Genomic DNA, 15834 nt, shown 5'->3' with positions numbered 1-15834 from the left:
TTATTAGAAACATTGAGATATCACATCTCATGCTATAGGAAGGGTTTCAGGATTGGAATGGGAAGGATTTGGATATCACATCTCATGCTAAAGGAAGGGTTTCAGAATTGGAATGGGAAGGAGTTGGATATCACATCTCATGTTATAGAAAGGGTCTCAGGATTGGAATGGGAAGGATTTGGATATCACATCTCTTGCTATAGGAAGGGTCTCAGGTTGTTTTATTAGAAACATTGAGATATCACATCTCATGCTATAGGAAGGGTTTCAGGATTGGAATGGGAAGGATTTGGATATCACATCTCATGCTAAAGGAAGGGTCTCAGTTTTGGAAGGGGAAGGAGTTGGATATCACATCTCATGTTATAGGAAGGGTCTCAGGATTCAAATGGGAAGGATTTGGATATCACATATCTTGCTATAGGAAGGGTCTCAGGTTTTTTATTAGAAACATTGAGATATCACATCTCATGGTATAGGAAGGGTCTCAGGATTACAATGGGAAGGAATTGGATATCACATCTCATGTTATAGGAAGGATCTCAGGTTTGGAATGGGAAGGATTTGGATATCACATCTCTTGCTATAGGAAGGGTCTCAGGTTTTTTATTAGAAACATTGAGATATCACATCTCATGCTATAGGAAGGGTCTTAGGATTGGAATGGGAAGGAGTTGGATATCAGATCTCATGCTATATGAAGGGTCTCAGGTTTGGTATAAGCATTGAGATATCACATCTCATGCTATAGGAAGGGTCTCAGGATTGGAATGGGAAGGAGTTGTATATGTCATCTCATGCCATAGGAAAGGTCTCAGGTTTGGTATAAGCATTGAGATATCACATCTCTGCTATCGTAAGGATCTCAGGATTGGAATGGGAAGGAGTTGGATATCCCATCTCATGTTATAGGAAGGGTCTCAGGTTTGTAATGGGAAGGACCTGGATATCCCATCTCATGTTATTGGACGGGTCTCAGGTGTGGTATAAGAAGCATTGAGAAATCACATCGCATGCTGTAGGAAGGGTCTCAGGTTTGGAATGGGAAGGAATTGGATATCACATCTCATGTCATAGGAAGGATCTCAGGTTTGCTATTAGAAGCATTGAGATATCACATCTCATGCTATAGGAATGGTCTCAGGATTGGAATGAGAAGGAGTTGGATATTACATTCTTGCTATAGGATGGGTCTCAGGTTTGGAATGGGAAGGAGTTGGATATCACATATGCTATAGGAAGGGCCTCAGGTTTGGAAAGGGAAGGAGTTGGATATCACATCTCATGCTTTAAGAAGGGTCTCAGTTTTGGTATTATAAGCATTGAGATATCACATCTCATGCTATAGGAAGGGTCTCAGGTTTGGTATTACAAGCATTGTGATATTACATCTCATGCTATAGGAATGGTCTCAGGATTGGATTGGGAAGGAGTCGGATATCACAGCTCATGCTATAGGAAGGGTCTCAGGTTTGGAATGGGAAGGATTTATATATCACATCTCTTGCTATAGGAAGGGCCTCAGGTTTGGTATGAGAAACATTGAGATATCACATCTCATGGTATAGGAAGGATCTCAGGATTGGAATAGGAAGGAGTTGGATATCACATCTCATGTTATAGGAAGGATATCAGGTTTGGTATTAGAAGCATTGAGATATCACATCTCATGCTATAGGAAGGGTCTCAGGATTGGAATGGGAAGGAGTTGGATATCACATCTCATGCTATAGGAAGGGTCTCAGGTTGGTAGAAGCATTGAGATATCACATCTCATGCTATAGGAAGGGTCTCAGGATTGGAATGGGAAGGAGAAGTATATGACATCTCATGCCATAGGAAGGGTCTCAGGTTTATTATAAGCATTGAGATATCACATCTCTGCTATCGGAAGGGTCTCGGGATTGGAATGGGAAGGAGTTGGATATCCCATCTCATGCTATAGGAAGGGTCTCAGGTTTGGTATTAGAAGCATTGAGATGTCACGTCTCATGCTATAGGAAGGGTCTAAGGATTGGAATAGGAAGGAGTTGGATATCACATCTCATGCTATAGGAAGGGTCTCAGGTTTGGATTGGGAAGGAGTCGGATATCACATCTCATGCTATAGGAAGGGTCTCAGGTTTGGTAGAAGCATTGAGATATCACATCTCATGCTATAGGAAGGGTCTCAGGATTGGAATGGGAAGGAGTAGTATATGACATCTCATGTCATAGGAAGGGTCTCAGGTTTGGTATAAGCATTGATATATCACATCTCTGCTATCGGAAGGGTCTCGGGATTGGAATGGGAAGGAGTTGGATATCCTATCTCATGTTATAGGAAGGGTCTCAGGTTTGGTATTAGAAGCATTGAGATATCACATCTCATGTCATAGGAAGGGTCTCAGGATTGGAATGGGAAGGACTTGGATATCACATCTCATGCTATAGGGAGGGTCTCAGGTTTCATATTAGAAGCATTGAGATATCACATCTCATGCTATCGGAAGGGTCTCAGGATTGAAATGGGAAGAATTTGGATATCACATCTCATGCTAAAGGAAGGGTCTCAGGCTTGGAAGAGGAAGGATTAGGATATTACATCTCATGTTATAGGACGGGTCTCAGGTTTAGTATTAGAAGCATTGAGATATCACATCTCATTCTATAGGAAGGGTCTCAGGGTTGGTATTAGAAGCATTGAGATATCATATCTCATGCTATAGGAAGGGTCTCAGGTTTCGTATTAGAAGCATTGAGATATCAAGTCTCATGGTATAGGAAGGGTCTCAGAATTGGAATGGGAAGGAGTTGGATATCACATCTCATGCCATAATATGGGTCTCAGGTTTGGTAGAAGCATTGAGATATCACATCTCATGCTATCGGAAGGGTCTCAGGATTGGATTTGGATGGAGTTGGATATCCCATCTCATGCTATTGGAAGGGTCTCAGGTTGGAATGGGAAGGGGTTGGATATCACATCTCATGTTATAGGAAGGGTCTCAGGATTGGAATGGGAAGGAGTTGGATATCACATCTCATGCTATAGGAAGGGTCTCAGGTTTGGAAAGGGAAGGAGTTGGATATCACATTTCATGTTAGAGGAAGGATCTCAGGTTTGGTATTAGAGGCATTGAGATATCACATCTCATGCTATAGGAAGGGTCTCAGGATTGGAATGGGAAGGAGTTGGATATCACATCTCATGCTATAGGAAGGGTCTCAGGTTTGGTATAAGCATTGAGATATCACATCTCATGCTATAGGAAGGGTCTCAGGATTGGAATGGGAAGGAGTTGGATATCACATCTCAAGCTATAGGAAGGGTCTCAGGATTGGAATGGGAAGGAGTTTGATATCACATCTCATGCCATAATATGGGTCTCAGGTTTGGTAGAAGCATTGGGATATCACATCTCATGCTATCGGAAGGGTATCAGGATTGGATTTGGAAGGAGTTGGATATCCCATCTCATGCTATAGGAAGGGTCTCAGGTTGGAATGGGAAGGAGTTGGATATCACATCTCAAGCCATAGGAAGGGTCTCAGGTTTGGTATTAGAAGCATTGAGATATCAAGTCTCATGGTATAGGAAGGGTCTCAGCATTGGAATGGGAAGGAGTTGTATATGACATCTCATGCCATGGGAAAGGTCTCAGGTTTGGTATAAGCATTGAGATATCACATCTCTGCTATCGGAAGGGTCTCAGGATTGGAATGGGAAGGAGTTGGATATCCCATCTCATGTTATAGGAAGGGTCTCAGGTTTGGTATTAGAGGCATTGAGATATCACATCTCATGCTATCGGAAGGGTCTCAGGATTGGAATGGGAAGGAGTTGGATATCACATCTCATGCTATAGGAAGGGTCTCAGGTTTGGAAGGAGAAGGAGTTGGATATCACATTTCATGTTAGAGGAAGGATCTCAGGTTTGGTATTAGAGGCCTTGAGATATCACATCTCATGCTATAGGAAGGGTCTCAGGTTGGAATGGGAAGGAGTTGGATATCACATTTCATGTTATAGGAAGGGTCTCAGGATTGGAATGGGAAGGACTTGGATATCATATCTCATGCTATAGGAAGGCTCTCAGGTTTGGAAGGAGAAGGAGTTGGATATCACATTTCATGTTAGAGGAAGGATCTCAGGTTTGGTATTAGAGGCCTTGAGATATCACATCTCATGCTATAGGAAGGGTCTCAGGTTGGAATGGGAAGGAGTTGGATATCACATTTCATGTTATAGGAAGGGTCTCAGGATTGGAATGGGAAGGAGTTGGATATCACATCTCAAGCTTTAGGAAGGGTCTCAGGTTTGGTATAAGCATTGAGATAGCACATCTCATGCTATAGGAAGGGTCTCAGGATTGGAATGGGAAGGAGTTGGATATCACATCTCATGTTATAGGAAAGATCTCAGGTTTGGTATTAGAAGCATTGAGACATCACATCTCATGTTATAGGAAGGGTCTCAGGATTGGAATGGGAAGAAGTTGGATATCACATCTCATGCTATAGAAAGGGTCTCAGGTTTGGAAGGGGAAGGAGTTGGATATCCAATCTCATGTTATAGGACTGGTCTCAGGTTTGGTATTAGAAGCATTGAGATATCACATCGCATGCTGTAGGAAGGTTCTCAGGTTTGGAATGGGGAGGAATTGGATATCACATCTCATGTCATAGGAAGGATCTCAGGTTTGGTATTAGAAGCATTGAGATATCACATCTCATGCTATAGGAATGGTCTCAGGATTGGAATGGGAAGGAGTTGGATATTACATTCCTGCTATAGGAAGGGTCTCATGTTTGGAATGGGAATGTGTTGGATATCACATATGCTATAGGAAGGGTCTCAGGTTTGGAACGGGAAGGAGTTGGATATCACATCTCATGTTATAGGAAGGGTCTCAGGTTTGGTATAAGCATTGAGATATCACATCTCTGCTATCGGAAGTGTCTCAGGATTGGAATGGGAAGGTGTTGGATATCCCATCTCATGTTATAGGACGGGTCTCAGGTTTGTTATTAGAATCATTGAGATATCATATTACATGCTTTAGGAAGGGTCTAAGGATTGGAATGGGAAGGAGTTGGATATCCCATCTCATGTTATAGGAAGGATCTCAGGTTTGGTATTAGAAGCATTGAGACATCACATCTCATGCTATCGGAAGGGTCTCAGGATTGGAATGGGAAGGACTTGGATATCACATCTCATGCTATAGGGAGGGTCTCAAGTTTGATATTAGAAGCATTGAGATATCATATCTCATGCTATAGGAAGGGTCTCAGGATTGGAATGGGAAGGAGTTGGATATCACATCTCATGCTATAGGAAGGGTCTCAGGTTTGGTATAAGCAGTGAGATATCACATCTCATGCTATAGGAAGTGTCTCAGGATTGGAATGGGAAGGAGTTGGATATCACATCTCATGTTATAGGAAGGATCTCAGGTTTGGTATAAGCATTGAGATATCACATCTCTACTATCGGAAGGGTCTCAGGATTGGAATGGGAAGGAGTTGGATATTCCCATCTCATGTTATAGGAAGGGTCTGAGGTTTGGTATTAGAAGCATTGAGATATCACATCTCATGCTATAGGAAGGGTCTCAGGATTGGAATGGGAAGGACTTGGATATCACATCTCATGCTATAAGGAGGGTCTCAAGTTTGATATTAGAAGCATTGAGATATCACATCTCATGATATCGGAAGGGTCTCAGGGATGGAATGGGAAGGAGTTGGATATCACATCTCATGATAAAGGAAGTGTCTAAGGTTTGGAAGGGGAAGGAGTTTGATATCACATCTCATGCCATAGTATGGGTCTCAGGTTTGGTAGAAGCATTGGGATATCACATCTCATGCTATCGGAAGGGTATCAGGATTGGATTTGGAAGGAGTTGGATATCCCATCTCATGCTATAGGAAGGGTCTCAGGTTGGAATGGGAAGGAGTTGGATATCACATCTCATGTTATAGGAAGGGTCTCAGGATTGGAATTAGAAGGACTTGGATATCACATCTCATGCTATAGGAAGGCTCTCAGGTTTGGAAGGGGAAAGAGTTGGATATCAGATTTCATGTTAGAGGTAGGATCTCAGGTTTGGTATTAGAGGCATTGAGATATCACATCTCATGCTATCAGAAGGGTCTCAGGAATGGAATGGGAAGGAGTTGGATATCACATCTCATGCTAAAGGGAGGGTCTCAGGTTTGGAAGGGGAAGGATTTGGATATCACATCTCATGTTATCGGAAGGATCTCACGTTTGGTATTAGAAGTATTGAGATATCATATCTCATGCTATAGGAAGGGTTTCAGGATTGGAATGGGAAGGATTTGGATATCACATCCCATGCTAAAGGAAGGGTCTCAGGTTTGGAAGGGGAAGGATTTGGATATCATATCTCATGTTATAGGGCGGGTCCCAGGTTTGGTATTAGAAGCATTGAGATATCACATCTCATGGTATAGGAAGGGTCTCAGGATTGGAATGGGAAGGAGTTGGATATCACATCTCATCCAATAGGAAGGGTCTCAGGTTTGGAATGGGAAGGAATTGGATATCACATCTCATGTTATAGGAAGGATCTCAGGATTGGAATGGGAAGGATTTGGATATCACATCTCTTGCTATAGGAAGGGTCTCAGGTTTTTTATTAGAAACATTGAGATATCACATCTCATGCTATAGGAAGGGTTTCAGAATTGGAATGGGAAGGAGTTGGATATCACATCTCATGTTATAGAAAGGGTCTCAGGATTGGAATGGGAAGGATTTGGATATCACATCTCTTGCTATAGGAAGGGTCTCAGGTTGTTTTATTAGAAACATTGAGATATCACATCTCATGCTATAGGAAGGGTTTCAGGATTGGAATGGGAAGGATTTGGATATCACATCTCATGCTAAAGGAAGGGTCTCAGTTTTGGAAGGGGAAGGAGTTGGATATCACATCTCATGTTATAGGAAGGGTCTCAGGATTCAAATGGGAAGGATTTGGATATCACATATCTTGCTATAGGAAGGGTCTCAGGTTTTTTATTAGAAACATTGAGATATCACATCTCATGGTATAGGAAGGGTCTCAGGATTACAATGGGAAGGAATTGGATATCACATCTCATGTTATAGGAAGGATCTCAGGTTTGGAATGGGAAGGATTTGGATATCACATCTCTTGCTATAGGAAGGGTCTCAGGTTTTTTATTAGAAACATTGAGATATCACATCTCATGCTATAGGAAGGGTCTTAGGATTGGAATGGGAAGGAGTTGGATATCAGATCTCATGCTATATGAAGGGTCTCAGGTTTGGTATAAGCATTGAGATATCACATCTCATGCTATAGGAAGGGTCTCAGGATTGGAATGGGAAGGAGTTGGATATCACATCTCAAGCTATAGGAAGGGTCTCAGGATTGGAATGGGAAGGAGTTTGATATCACATATCATGCCATAGTATTGGTCTCAGGTTTGGTAGAAGCATTGGGATATCACATCTCATGCTATCGGAAGGGTATCAGGATTGGATTTGGAAGGAGTTGGATATCCCATCTCATGCTATAGGAAGGGTCTCAGGTTGGAATGGGAAGGAGTTGGATATCACATCTCAAGATATAGGAAGGGTCTCAGGTTTGGTATTAGAAGCATTGAGATATCAAGTCTCATGGTATAGGAAGGGTCTCAGAATTGGAATGGGAAGGAGTTGGGTATCAAATCTCAAGCTATAGGAAGGGTCTCAGGATTGGAATGGGAAGGAGTTGTATATGTCATCTCATGCCATAGGAAAGGTCTCAGGTTTGGTATAAGCATTGAGATATCACATCTCTGCTATCGTAAGGATCTCAGGATTGGAATGGGAAGGAGTTGGATATCCCATCTCATGTTATAGGAAGGGTCTCAGGTTTGTAATGGGAAGGACCTGGATATCCCATCTCATGTTATTGGACGGGTCTCAGGTGTGGTATAAGAAGCATTGAGAAATCACATCGCATGCTGTAGGAAGGGTCTCAGGTTTGGAATGGGAAGGAATTGGATATCACATCTCATGTCATAGGAAGGATCTCAGGTTTTCTATTAGAAGCATTGAGATATCACATCTCATGCTATAGGAATGGTCTCAGGATTGGAATGAGAAGGAGTTGGATATTACATTCTTGCTATAGGATGGGTCTCAGGTTTGGAATGGGAAGGAGTTGGATATCACATATGCTATAGGAAGGGCCTCAGGTTTGGAAAGGGAAGGAGTTGGATATCACATCTCATGCTTTAAGAAGGGTCTCAGTTTTGGTATTATAAGCATTGAGATATCACATCTCATGCTATAGGAAGGGTCTCAGGTTTGGTATTACAAGCATTGTGATATTACATCTCATGCTATAGGAATGGTCTCAGGATTGGATTGGGAAGGAGTCGGATATCACAGCTCATGCTATAGGAAGGGTCTCAGGTTTGGAATGGGAAGGATTTATATATCACATCTCTTGCTATAGGAAGGGCCTCAGGTTTGGTATGAGAAACATTGAGATATCACATCTCATGGTATAGGAAGGATCTCAGGATTGGAATAGGAAGGAGTTGGATATCACATCTCATGTTATAGGAAGGATATCAGGTTTGGTATTAGAAGCATTGAGATATCACATCTCATGCTATAGGAAGGGTCTCAGGATTGGAATGGGAAGGAGTTGGATATCACATCTCATGCTATAGGAAGGGTCTCAGGTTGGTAGAAGCATTGAGATATCACATCTCATGCTATAGGAAGGGTCTCAGGATTGGAATGGGAAGGAGAAGTATATGACATCTCATGCCATAGGAAGGGTCTCAGGTTTATTATAAGCATTGAGATATCACATCTCTGCTATCGGAAGGGTCTCGGGATTGGAATGGGAAGGAGTTGGATATCCCATCTCATGCTATAGGAAGGGTCTCAGGTTTGGTATTAGAAGCATTGAGATGTCACGTCTCATGCTATAGGAAGGGTCTAAGGATTGGAATAGGAAGGAGTTGGATATCACATCTCATGCTATAGGAAGGGTCTCAGGTTTGGATTGGGAAGGAGTCGGATATCACATCTCATGCTATAGGAAGGGTCTCAGGTTTGGTAGAAGCATTGAGATATCACATCTCATGCTATAGGAAGGGTCTCAGGATTGGAATGGGAAGGAGTAGTATATGACATCTCATGTCATAGGAAGGGTCTCAGGTTTGGTATAAGCATTGATATATCACATCTCTGCTATCGGAAGGGTCTCGGGATTGGAATGGGAAGGAGTTGGATATCCTATCTCATGTTATAGGAAGGGTCTCAGGTTTGGTATTAGAAGCATTGAGATATCACATCTCATGTCATAGGAAGGGTCTCAGGATTGGAATGGGAAGGACTTGGATATCACATCTCATGCTATAGGGAGGGTCTCAGGTTTCATATTAGAAGCATTGAGATATCACATCTCATGCTATCGGAAGGGTCTCAGGATTGAAATGGGAAGAATTTGGATATCACATCTCATGCTAAAGGAAGGGTCTCAGGCTTGGAAGAGGAAGGATTAGGATATTACATCTCATGTTATAGGACGGGTCTCAGGTTTAGTATTAGAAGCATTGAGATATCACATCTCATTCTATAGGAAGGGTCTCAGGGTTGGTATTAGAAGCATTGAGATATCATATCTCATGCTATAGGAAGGGTCTCAGGTTTCGTATTAGAAGCATTGAGATATCAAGTCTCATGGTATAGGAAGGGTCTCAGAATTGGAATGGGAAGGAGTTGGATATCACATCTCATGCCATAATATGGGTCTCAGGTTTGGTAGAAGCATTGAGATATCACATCTCATGCTATCGGAAGGGTCTCAGGATTGGATTTGGATGGAGTTGGATATCCCATCTCATGCTATTGGAAGGGTCGCAGGTTGGAATGGGAAGGGGTTGGATATCACATCTCATGTTATAGGAAGGGTCTCAGGATTGGAATGGGAAGGAGTTGGATATCACATCTCATGCTATAGGAAGGGTCTCAGGTTTGGAAAGGGAAGGAGTTGGATATCACATTTCATGTTAGAGGAAGGATCTCAGGTTTGGTATTAGAGGCATTGAGATATCACATCTCATGCTATAGGAAGGGTCTCAGGATTGGAATGGGAAGGAGTTGGATATCACATCTCATGCTATAGGAAGGGTCTCAGGTTTGGTATAAGCATTGAGATATCACATCTCATGCTATAGGAAGGGTCTCAGGATTGGAATGGGAAGGAGTTGGATATCACATCTCAAGCTATAGGAAGGGTCTCAGGATTGGAATGGGAAGGAGTTTGATATCACATCTCATGCCATAATATGGGTCTCAGGTTTGGTAGAAGCATTGGGATATCACATCTCATGCTATCGGAAGGGTATCAGGATTGGATTTGGAAGGAGTTGGATATCCCATCTCATGCTATAGGAAGGGTCTCAGGTTGGAATGGGAAGGAGTTGGATATCACATCTCAAGCCATAGGAAGGGTCTCAGGTTTGGTATTAGAAGCATTGAGATATCAAGTCTCATGGTATAGGAAGGGTCTCAGCATTGGAATGGGAAGGAGTTGTATATGACATCTCATGCCATGGGAAAGGTCTCAGGTTTGGTATAAGCATTGAGATATCACATCTCTGCTATCGAAAGGGTCTCAGGATTGGAATGGGAAGGAGTTGGATATCCCATCTCATGTTATAGGAAGGGTCTCAGGTTTGGTATTAGAGGCATTGAGATATCACATCTCATGCTATCGGAAGGGTCTCAGGATTGGAATGGGAAGGAGTTGGATATCACATCTCATGCTATAGGAAGGGTCTCAGGTTTGGAACTGGAAGGAGTTGGATATCACATCTCATGCTATAGGGAGGATCTCAGGTTTGGAACTGGAAGGAGTTGGATATCACATCTCATGTTATAGGAAGCGTCTCAGTTTTGGTATAAGCATTGAGGTATCACATCTCTGCTATCGGAAGTGTCTCAGGATTGGAATGGGAAGGAGTTGGATATCCCATCTCATGTTATAGGACGGGTCTCAGGTTTGGTATTAGAATCATTGAGATATCACATTGCATGCTGTAGGGAGGGTCTAAGGATTGGAATGGGAAGGACTTGTATATCACATCTCATGCTATAGGTAGGCTCTCAGGCTTGGAAAGGGAAGGAGTTGGATATCACATTTCATGTTAGAGGAAGGATCTCAGGTTTGGTATTAGAGGCATTGAGATATCACATCTCATGCTATAGGAAGGGTCTCAGGATTGAAATGGGAAGGAGTTGGATATCACATCTCATGCTATAGGAAGGGTCTCAGGTTTGATATAAGCATTGAGATATCATATTGCATGCTGTAGGAAGGGTCTAAGGATTGGAATGGGAAGGACTTGGATATCACATCTCATGCTATAGGTAGGCTCTCAGGTTTGGAAAGGGAAGGAGTTGGATATCACATTTCATGTTAGAGGAAGGATCTCAGGTTTGGTATTAGAGGCATTGAGATATCACATCTCATGCTATAGGAAGGGTCTCAGGATTGGAATGGGAAGGAGTTGGATATCACATCTCATGCTATAGGAAGGGTCTCAGGTTTGGTATAAGCATTGAGATATCACATCTCATGCTATAGGAAGGGTCTCAGGATTGGAATGGGAAGGAGTTGGATATCACATCTCAAGCTATAGGAAGGGTCTCAGGATTGGAATGGGAAGGAGTTTGATATCACATCTCATGCCATAATATGGGTCTCAGGTTTGGTAGAAGCATTGGGATATCACATCTCATGCTATCGGAAGGGTATCAGGATTGGATTTGGAAGGAGTTGGATATCCCATCTCATGCTATAGGAAGGGTCTCAGGTTGGAATGGGAAGGAGTTGGATATCACATCTCAAGCCATAGGAAGGGTCTCAGGTTTGGTATTAGAAGCATTGAGATATCAAGTCTCATGGTATAGGAAGGGTCTCAGCATTGGAATGGGAAGGAGTTGTATATGACATCTCATGCCATGGGAAAGGTCTCAGGTTTGGTATAAGCATTGAGATATCACATCTCTGCTATCGGAAGGGTCTCAGGATTGGAATGGGAAGGAGTTGGATATCCCATCTCATGTTATAGGAAGGGTCTCAGGTTTGGTATTAGAGGCATTGAGATATCACATCTCATGCTATCGGACGGGTCTCAGGATTGGAATGGGAAGGAGTTGGATATCACATCTCATGCTATAGGAAGGGTCTCAGGTTTGGAACTGGAAGGAGTTGGATATCACATCTCATGCTATAGGGAGGGTCTCAGGTTTGGAAGGGGATTTGGATATCACATCTCATGCTATAGGAAGGATCTCAGGTCTGGTATTAGAAGCATTGAGATATCACATCTCATGCTATCGGATGGGTCTCAGGATTGGAATGGGAAGGAGTTGGATATCACATCTCATGCTATAGGAAGGGTCTCAGGTTTGGAACTGGAAGGAGTTGGATATCACATCTCATGTTATAGGAAGCGTCTCAGTTTTGGTATAAGCATTGAGGTATCACATCTCTGCTATCGGAAGTGTCTCAGGATTGGAATGGGAAGGAGTTGGATATCCCATCTCATGTTATAGGACGGGTCTCAGGTTTGGTATTAGAATCATTGAGATATCACATTGCATGCTGTAGGGAGGGTCTAAGGATTGGAATGGGAAGGACTTGTATATCACATCTCATGCTATAGGTAGGCTCTCAGGCTTGGAAAGGGAAGGAGTTGGATATCACATTTCATGTTAGAGGAAGGATCTCAGGTTTGGTATTAGAGGCATTGAGATATCACATCTCATGCTATAGGAAGGGTCTCAGGATTGAAATGGGAAGGAGTTGGATATCACATCTCATGCTATAGGAAGGGTCTCAGGTTTGATATAAGCATTGAGATATCATATTGCATGCTGTAGGAAGGGTCTAAGGATTGGAATGGGAAGGACTTGGATATCACATCTCATGCTATAGGTAGGCTCTCAGGTTTGGAAAGGGAAGGAGTTGGATATCACATTTCATGTTAGAGGAAGGATCTCAGGTTTGGTATTAGAGGCATTGAGATATCACATCTCATGCTATAGGAAGGGTCTCAGGTTTGGAATGGGAAGGAGTTGGATATCACATCTCATGCTATAGGAAGGGTCTCAGGTTTGGTATAAGCATTGAGATATCACATCTCATGCTATAGGAAGGGTCTCAGGATTGGAATGGGAAGGAGTTGGATATCAAATCTCATGCTATAGGTAGGCTCTCAGGTTTGGAAAGGGAAGGAGTTGGATATCACATTTCATGTTAGAGGAAGGATCTCAGGTTTGGTATTAGAGGCATTGAGATATCACATCTCATGCTATAGGAAGGGTCTCAGGATTGGAATGGGAAGGAGTTGGTTATCACATCTCATGCTATAGGAAGGGTCTCAGGTTTGGTATAAGCATTGAGATATCACATCTCATGCTATAGGAAGGGTCTCAGGATTGGAATGGGAAGGAGTTGGATATCACATCTCAAGCTATAGGAAGGGTCTCAGGATTGGAATGGGAAGGAGTTTGATATCACATCTCATGCCATAATATGGGTCTCAGGTTTGGTAGAAGCATTGGGATATCACATCTCATGCTATCGGAAGGGTATCAGGATTGGATTTGGAAGGAGTTGGATATCCCATCTCATGCTATAGGAAGGGTCTCAGGTTGGAATGGGAAGGAGTTGGATATCACATCTCAAGCCATAGGAAGGGTCTCAGGTTTGGTATTAGAAGCATTGAGATATCAAGTCTCATGGTATAGGAAGGGTCTCAGCATTGGAATGGGAAGGAGTTGTATATGACATCTCATGCCATGGGAAAGGTCTCAGGTTTGGTATAAGCATTGAGATATCACATCTCTGCTATCGGAAGGGTCTCAGGATTGGAATGGGAAGGAGTTGGATATCCCATCTCATGTTATAGGAAGGGTCTCAGGTTTGGTATTAGAAGCATTGAGATATCACATCTCAAGCTATAGGAAGGGTCTCAGGATTGGAATGGGAAGGACTTGGATATCCCATCTCATGTTATTGGATGGGTCTCAGGTGTGGTATTAGAAGCATTGAGATATCACATCGCATGCTGTAGGAAGGGTCTCAGAATTGGAATGGGAAGGAGTTGGATATCACATCTCATGCCATAATATGGGTCTCAGGTTTGGTAGAAGCATTGAGATATCACATCTCATGCTATCGGAAGGGTCTCAGGATTGGATTTGGATGGAGTTGGATATCCCATCTCATGCTATAGGAAGGGTCTCAGGTTGGAATGGGAAGGAGTTGGATATCACATCTCATGTTATAGGAAGGGTCTCAGGATTGGAATGGGAAGGACTTGGATATCACATCTCATGCTATAGGAAGGCTCTCAGGTTTGGAAAGGGAAGGAGTTGGATATCACATTTCATGTTAGAGGAAGGATCTCAGGTTTGGTATTAGAGGCATTGAGATATCACATCTCATGCTATCGGAAGGGTCTCAGGATTGGAATGGGAAGGAGTTGGATATCACATCTCATGCTATAGGAAGGGTCTCAGGTTTGGAACTGGAAGGAGTTGGATATCACATCTCATGCTATAGGGAGGGTCTCAGGTTTGGAAGGGGATTTGGATATCACATCTCATGTTATAGGAAGGATCTCAGGTCTGGTATTAGAAGCATTGAGATATCACATCTCATGCTATCGGATGGGTCTCAGGATTGGAATGGGAAGGAGTTGGATATCACATCTCATGCTATAGGAAGGGTCTCAGGTTTGGAACTGGAAGGAGTTGGATATCACATCTCATGTTATAGGAAGCGTCTCAGTTTTGGTATAAGCATTGAGATATCACATCTCTGCTATCGGAAGTGTCTCAGGATTGGAATGGGAAGGAGTTGGATATCCCATCTCATGTTATAGGACGGGTCTCAGGTTTGGTATTAGAATCATTGAGATATCACATTGCATGCTGTAGGGAGGGTCTAAGGATTGGAATGGGAAGGACTTGTATATCACATCTCATGCTATAGGTAGGCTCTCAGGCTTGGAAAGGGAAGGAGTTGGATATCACATTTCATGTTAGAGGAAGGATCTCAGGTTTGGTATTAGAGGCATTGAGATATCACATCTCATGCTATAGGAAGGGTCTCAGGATTGGAATGGGAAGGAGTTGGATATCACATCTCATGCTATAGGAAGGGTCTCAGGTTTGATATAAGCATTGAGATATCATATTGCATGCTGTAGGAAGGGTCTAAGGATTGGAATGGGAAGGACTTGGATATCACATCTCATGCTATAGGTAGGCTCTCAGGTTTGGAAAGGGAAGGAGTTGGATATCACATTTCATGTTAGAGGAAGGATCTCAGGTTTGGTATTATAGGCATTGAGATGTCACATCTCATGCTATAGGAAGGGTCTCAGGATTGGAATGGGAAGGAGTTGGTTATCACATCTCATGCTATAGGAAGGGTCTCAGGTTTGGTATAAGCATTGAGATATCACATCTCATGCTATAGGAAGGGTCTCAGATTTGGAATGGGAAGGAGTTGGATATCACATCTCAAGCTATAGGAAGGGTCTCAGGATTGGAATGGGAAGGAGTTTGATATCACATCTTATGCCATAGTATGGGTCTCAGGTTTGGTAGAAGCATTGGGATATCACATCTCATGCTATCGGAAGGGGATCAGGATTGGGTTTGGAAGGAGTTGGATATCCCATCTCATGCTATAGGAAGGGTCTCAGGTTGGAATGGGAAGGAGTTGGATATCACATCTCAAGCCATAGGAAGGGTCTCAGGTTTGG

This window comes from Ambystoma mexicanum, chromosome 13 (genome assembly GCF_040938575.1).
Source record: "Ambystoma mexicanum isolate Mex_15411 chromosome 13, UKY_AmexF1_1, whole genome shotgun sequence".
Classification (NCBI taxonomy): Eukaryota; Metazoa; Chordata; class Amphibia; order Caudata; family Ambystomatidae; genus Ambystoma; species Ambystoma mexicanum.
This window is presented reverse-complemented; position numbering follows the sequence as displayed.